This window comes from Gossypium hirsutum, chromosome A12 (genome assembly GCF_007990345.1).
Source record: "Gossypium hirsutum isolate 1008001.06 chromosome A12, Gossypium_hirsutum_v2.1, whole genome shotgun sequence".
NCBI classification, from domain to species: domain Eukaryota; kingdom Viridiplantae; phylum Streptophyta; class Magnoliopsida; order Malvales; family Malvaceae; genus Gossypium; species Gossypium hirsutum.
Window position 1 is genome coordinate 98,149,951 of NC_053435.1, and position 7,958 is coordinate 98,157,908.

General features: G+C 32.5%; 1 long non-coding RNA gene across 1 annotated transcript; it reads left to right on the top strand.

Moving 5' to 3' along the window:
• Positions 1 to 5,765: 5,765 nt before the first annotated feature.
• LOC121211032 (uncharacterized) lies at positions 5,766 to 6,931 on the top strand. Its single transcript, XR_005906412.1, has 2 exons — positions 5,766 to 6,345; positions 6,633 to 6,931. It is a non-coding gene; the product is annotated as an uncharacterized lncRNA (long non-coding RNA).
• The last annotated feature ends 1,027 nt before the right edge of the window (positions 6,932 to 7,958 follow it).

Genomic DNA, 7,958 nt, shown 5'->3' on the forward strand with positions numbered 1-7,958 from the left:
GGGTAATAGGCTGAAAATTATAGATTTCGTCTCCCTGAAGTTGCAGTGGAGCAGATCAAATACATCGAATTTTGCCTCCTCGAATGCAGTGAAGCAGATTCAAACCACCAAGCTTTAACCCCCTAAGCAGTAGGGTAACAAGCTGAAGTATAGATATTATTGCCCTAAGCAATAGGGTAACAAGCCAAATTTTTAAACCTTAAAACCCCTAAGCAGTAGGATAACAGGTTGAAAATCAAATATCCTCTCCCTGAAATGGCGTTGGAGCAACTAAAAACCACAGCAGATCTCCTTGAAGTTTCAGTGGAATTGATTGAAGTCACGTGTCTTATCTCCATGGAGTTGTAGTCGAGCAGATCAAAACAAACCTTACCTTCTTGAAGTTGTAGTAGTGCAGTGAAGTGAAGTGAAGCAACAAGATTGGAATAAAGCTACCTGGAGAAAATGAGCGCTAAACAAGTCCAGACACAGTGAGACCGGCAAAATTGGTCTTTCTTAAGTCTTTGCTTTGTTCTCGTTACACGACAACAAGCAAAGAGGGGCAGCTGTACAAGCCCAATTTGGGCCCAAAACCCACTGAGCCCACTAAGCCTAAAACCCAAAACCCAATTTCAAAGGAAACCCTAGCCCATTACATTAATGAAAAACAAAAGAAGAAGCTAAGGAAACCCTAGCCGTCAGCACATACTCCCCATCCACCACCGACGCCTGCAAGTGGCCTCTGCTCTACCATCGTTCGCCTGCAACATTTAAAAAGGAGAATAGACAAATATTAAAAAAAGAAATGTAGTGGCTATTTAAAGCCAAATCAGAGAACCATGTAAGGGAGAGGATTTTCTTTGAAATGAAAAAGCAATATTAGATTGTAAGAATACTAGCAAAAAAACAGATCCCAGCAACATCGAAAGCAAAAAAAAACAGTCCAAACAGAGAGTCAAAATCCAATAGCCGAAGGTGATTATCATCGTTAATTCCTTTCCCTTTTTTAGTCTATTTACCTATATACACCTACATATTATAAATATATTTTAAAACACAAAAAAATGGGAGAAAATTTTACCTTTTCGAAATCGCCCCCTGGCCGGTGATCCCCCCTAGCCGGAAATCGCCCCTCTCCCCTCTCTCCTTTTTTTTTTCTCTCCTCAGCAGCTAAAATGAAATTTTTTAGAAATTTTCACGCTTTTATAGCCTACCAAAACGGCACCGTTTTGGTGCCTGGTCTAAAATGCAGAAACGACGCCGTTTCAAGCAATGACCCGAAGACTCGACCCGCCTATGCCCAGGGTCCGCGTGTTTTTGGACTGAGGGGTTATTTGCGCCCTCAGTCCTTCCGCTTTTCCACGGCTTTACAATTGAGCCTCGTTTAATTTTAATTTGTCCCTAAAATTCACTTTGTTTTCAATTTAGTACCTTTGCGAACTGCGCCGTTTTAGTAGATCGGGATATTTACTCCTTTGATCCCTCCTGGTCGCTCGCGTGTTCAAATTAATCCCCTTTTTCCTTCATTTATTTGAAATTCGCCTCAAAATTCCACTGTTAATTCAATTTCATCCTTTTTTTTACTTTTCCTCATTATTCTAATTCAATTCTAATATTATTTAACATATTTTATTATTGTTGTATTTTTATTAATAGTTCATTATTATCATTTTATTATATATATATTATAAAGTGTTATTGATAGCTTAATATTATTTTGTTAATGTGTTTATGTGTCATATATGTATTCATTTAATGTATATACATTATACTCCATACTACGTATATATGTATTAGTATTATTATGTATATTTACTCTTTTTAGACATTACATATATTTTACGTATATTATGTATATATTTTAATATATTATGTGTATATTTTGTTTTGTATATTATGTATATACATCGTTAGTATATTAGTTATATGTATTTATCCCATTTCATGTACATGTTATGTATATGCATCCAATGTTATCATATATTTATTTTCAACATATATTTATACATAGTAATACCACATTATTGTTATTATCATCATCTTTGTGATTACTATTATCATTGTATTATTACCCTTTTTTTTACTACCATTATTTTTTATACATATATATATCATTATTTGCATTAGTACCATTTTTATTACTATTACTTTATTACGGCTACTACTAGTATTACTATTATTTCTTTATTTTATTACTATTATTATTTTATTTTATTATGCTGCCCTTATTTTTACTACTATTATTGTCATCGCTATTATATTATTAGCATATTATTTTTATTAATACACTTTTTACCTTTTGTCAACATTGTTATTGTTTTTCTATTTTATATATTACTTATTTATTTATCGATTTATTATTAAGTTTCCTTTTAACTTATTATTCTTATTCTTATTTACTTTTATCATCTTATTATTTTACCTATTATTCTCTTCTTCAATTACATAGCTCGTTTATTTCTTTCATTTTTTTGTCATTCATATTACTCATTTATTATAATGCTTGTTAAGATCATGATTTATTTCTTTTTTCACGAATTTGCGTTATATGATCCTTCACCCAACAAAAATAATCCTTTCACAAAAATAATATTCCGTATTTGGAAATTCGAGAATCGTGCCCTAACTTACTGGGTTTCGACTTTTCTCATTTAACCTAAACAACGGAATATATTCTTTTTAAATCACTATACGAGTTTTGAAAAATGTTTATTCTCGAAGATGCGAAGTGTTGTGCCCTAACTTACCGGGTATGACATTTTGTCATCTCGAAATAAGAATTTGTTTTGGAATAAAGGCGATGTTCGGAGTTTGAGAATTCGAGAAAACGTGCCCTAACTTACTGGGTTTCGATTCCTCTCGTTTACTCTAAATAATCGAATACCCTTTTAATAAAATACATAGATTTTATAAAAGGCAAGCTCGCTCTCGAAAATTCAAGATGTTGTGTCCTAACTCACTGGATATGACGTTTCATATTTTGAGACAAGAAGGTCTTTAATATTTAAGCATGTTCTTTACAAAGAGAGATCGTATTTCAAAAGTCTTCCAAGTTTTCAATCTTCGACACTAAGACACTAATTAATCAACTAGGTATCAATTTTGGGCGTATCGAGGGTGCTAATCCTTCCTCGTGCGTAACCGACTCCCAAACCTGTTTTCTTGATTTGCGTAGACCCAAATTGTTGTTTAAATAAACCAAGCTATTTATTAAAGACAACCACTTTAACGAGGTGACCGGATCACACCTAGTTAAAAAAAAAAGATCGGTGGCGACTCCCGTTTCTTGTGTTCATTTTCAAAATCCAAGTCGAATCCCGTTTTTCAAAAAAATGGTTACGGCAGTGGCAATGGCGGCATGCATGTCTAGGATTGGATCCGAAGGGAGCTTGGTACTTAAGCAGTCCGATGGACTCACCTCCTCTTTTCTGGTTTCCTACCTGGTGCACAACTTCCATTCACTTTAACCTATAATGAAATTATCTTTTGAAGCACTAAGTAAGTTTTTCTGGATCAAAAATGTTCTGAATGCTTCGATGTGGCATGTCGGATCCGGCCATAACGTCTAGGCCGGGTTTGGGGTGTTACAAGATTTTTTGGGGAGAGCAATTTCTAATTAGGAAATTAAGACTGTTCTATTTGATATGACCCCTTTAAAGTCTCTTGGTAGTGATGGTTTCCATGCCTGCTTCTTTCAGAATCAGTGGGATGTTATTGGGGAGGCTATTCGTGATTGGGTTAAAAGTGTCTTTAATAGAGATTCTATTGATCAAGAGCTTAATATTACTTTCATTGTTCTTGTGCCTAAAGTTCCTAATCCTGAGGAGTTTTCAAAATTTTGACCTATTAGCCTCTGTTCCATTTTATACAAGCTTGTTATGAAGGTAATAGCCAATCACTTCTGTCGAAACCCTTTTTTCGAGTTAGAAAAAATGGGGATCGACTTTTAAAAACGAATATGGAGTCGCCACCAACCTTTTATTTAGGTGTGATTGGATCACCTAATAAAACATTTTAAAACAATTCTGGTTCACAAAAATTTAAAAATGGGTTCGGAAGTCGGTTATGCATGAGGAAGGGTTAGCACCCTCATTACGCCCAAAAATTGGTACCAAATTGATTTGATGCTGTCCTTATATCAAAAGTTTTAAAAGAAAAGATTTTTCGAAGTATGATTTTTTAAAATGCTAAATAGCTCAAATTAGCAGTCAAAAATCTCTCGTTTCAAAGATGTGCAGCAACATACCCAGTACGATTGGATACGATCCTTTATACCTTTAAAAATACGATTGATTTTTGACTTTTGAAAACTCGTATGCTAAAATTATAAAAAGGTCATCCAAATATTTGGTTCACCGAAAAATCATACCCAGTACGATTGAGCACGATTTTTCGAACTCCCCACATATTGGATATTGCCTTATTTCAGAATTTTTGAATGATAAAGAAAATTGGAGACTTGCTCAAAACACGTTTACCCGTTTTAAAATGGAATGCTTAATGAATTGTATCAAAACGTTTATATGAAAAAGGGTAGTGAACATAAAAAATAGGATATAACAAGTTACAATTAACAAATCCAACAAATTATATAAAACTATTCTAAGTAAATCGTGACCAAATCCTTAATCATGGATGATGAATAATCAATAAAAATGATATACAACAATAATTCACATGACATAATATAAAATTATCCATAAAATATGTACAAAATAAAATGGAATTATAGGTTAATATGGTATGGGATATTTTCAAAAAGTTTGAATCAAATTATGTGCACATTATTTTAAACACGAATTCATCTAAAAATGACCAAATGCATAGTAATTTGAATAACGTATAAAAATATGAAGTAATAATAAAAATACATGATAAGATATAATATACATAATAACTTCATAAAACACACATATATATATAAATAAATTTGAAAATATTTGTTTTAAAAAAAATGGCACGGAATTGATAATGTGTGAAAAATTAAATAAATATATAAATAATACATAAGCAAATTTAGAAAACATAATCATATACACTATAAGGGTAAAAAACCTATATTTACAAAACATTCACATTTAGTGATGTATACTTATAAAACTATAGTTATACAAGGAAATTTAAAAATAAATAATATATATAACATAATTTTACATGTGACAATTTAATTCGGATTGATAAAACATATAAATAATACCTGCACAAAGATAATATAAGAACGTATACAATAAATAAGTTGCATGATTTAAAATATGGTTCTTAAAAAAATATTATATGCATAAATAACTTTAAAGAAAAATATATATACATAAAAAATATTGATATGAAAACAATAACGTGGACTATAAAAATAATTTAACATGAATTATGTACAATAGTAATTTTTTTTTAAAAACACAAAAGATGTAGGACTTTTCTTTAAACAACATAGATGTGAATAAGATATAGAAATAAATTTAAGAGAAATTATGTGCATAAAATAATACAATATTAATAATATACATAGAATAAAACTAATTTTATCATGAATTACATATATAAATAATATAAGGGTAATTTAAATTAAAGATTATATCAAGGTTTATGATACAAAATGGAATAATAATTTTATACTTTTAAACAAAACAAAGCAAACTTATCCACGTAACTTAGAATGCATGTAATTAAGATTTGCAAGATAGATGTTAAATGAGTAGAAAACATGATGAATTATACGAACTGAAATAGTAACTTAATTGAACTAAAATCAAATTAAAAGGTATAATTAATAAATAAAATAAGCCATTAAGAAAGAAATAAGGACCAAAGTGTGACGCACGTGAACGTATGGGGACTAGAATTGAAAATCTCCCCTAACTCAAAATACAGCACCATATCGTGGACTAAAGTGAAAGCACGCACAAATCAAAGAGCCAAATTAAAAAATCAGGCAAAACAAATCAGGCGCAATTGACTAGTTCAACAAAGTACAAGGACCACGCGCGCAAATTGACCATTAAAGGTCAAAAGCGCGGATCCGGGGCACAGAATGGGTCAATGCGCGGATCTTCTTCCCTTGGCCAGCGCCGTTTATTATTCTGCATAAAATGAAGTTAAAAAAACCCTAAAACTAACATTTATCACCTAAAAACAAATCAAAATAAAGAAAAAATCTAAAGCCTATCTTTCTTCTTCATTTGGCAGAACTTAAAGCATCCTTCCACCGTCGTTTCGCCTCCGTTTTCTGTAGACGATCGTCGCACGAAGGCTAATCGACCCTACTCGTCCATGAATCTAAAAGTTTTACCATTCCTAGACCTCACAATCCTTATTTAAGCTCCTATTTTTTCAAAACCAACAAGGTTTTGAGGGCTATCATCAAGATAAGTACTCTCCCCTTTCTTTATTTTATATTTTCATCCTCATATAGTAACAAAATCAAATATATAACAGCAAAATGAAAAGAAAAAAAAATTCAATTACCTCCTAAAAACTGTTTTTTATTCAAACTTTTGGTATTGATTTTCATATGCCTATCCCCCTTTTACACTTGATTTCACTGGCTTTTTATAGCCAAATCTACAAAATAAAAAAATACAATGGCCCTTGATTCTTTTTTGTTATACATTTGCTGTCATTTGTTCAATATTTGCTGTGTGCTCTTTCTGTTACAGGTATGTACGGCGTGGTGATGCTAACATGGCGAGGCCGTTCGTGGGGTGTGACGCGAAGTCTTCCAGAAGTTTCACTGTTTGGGGCTGCTGATGGTGTTTGCGGTGCATGGGAACGGTGGCTTGGTGGCTTAGGGTTTCCACTATCTGAAAATAGTTAATGGGCTATGTTTTTGGGTTAGGATTAGGTTTAATTTAGGTTTGGGCCTTATTGTAAAATGAGTTTAAAATTTGGGCAACAATTGTATGTGGGCTAAACGTAAATTTGGACTATGGACATTTATTGAATTTTTATTTTGTGATTTTTTTTGTTTTTTAATTTCTGGTTTTTTTTTGGATCTTAACGGGCCCAGGCGAAATGGGCCTATTACAACTTCCAGATAATCTTCCCAAAAATTATTTCTCATGAGTAGACTAATTTTATTGCGGGAAGAAATATTTCAGATAATATTGTTATTGCCCAGAAGGTCATACACTCTATGAAGGCTAAGAATAAAAGGTAGATGGCTATTAAAATAGATCTTGAAAAAGCTTATGATAGGTTACAGTGGGATTTTATTGATGTTTCCCTTCAGGTTGCTGGCATATCGAAGTTCTTTAGGAAAGTGATCATGTCAGCAGTTTTGAACTCTACAATGCAGATTTTGTGGAACGAAATTCTAACTCCAAAGTTTAAGCCTTTGAGAGGCATTAGACAGGGTTACCTGTTATCCCCTTATCTGTTTATGCTATGTATGAAATGGTTAGGACATGGTATTCAGTCAGCCATTTCTAGCAGCAAGTGGAGTCATATCAGATTATTTTGTTCAGGACTTAATTTATCCCACTTGTTCTTTGTAGACGACTTGGTTATTATTTCTAAGATGGATTTGAAGCATGCTTTGGCCCTTAGGGATATCCTTGAAAATTTTTGTGTATCTTTGATCATCGGGTTAATGCTCGGAAAACTATTATCTTTTTTTTTTCTAAAAGAGTGGACATTGATCTTGGTGATAGATTGAGCAACCTGTTTGGGTTTCAAAAGGTACATAACCTTGGTACCTATTTGGAGGTGTCGTTATTCCATGATAGAGTTACTTGCTCTAGTTTGAGGTTTGTGGTAGAGAAGGTACGAAGTAAACTAAATCAATGGGACGCTAAGTAGGTGTCACTAGCAGGTAGAATTACTCTTGCTTAAACTATTTTTCTTTTTATCCCTAACTATTTTACGCAGTCTATGCGGACTCCTAAAGGTATATATATGATGAAATTGAACACTTGGTAAGACAGTTTGTATAGGGTTCTTCTAATGGTGTAAGGAAGATGTCACTGGTTGAGTGGGATTCTATT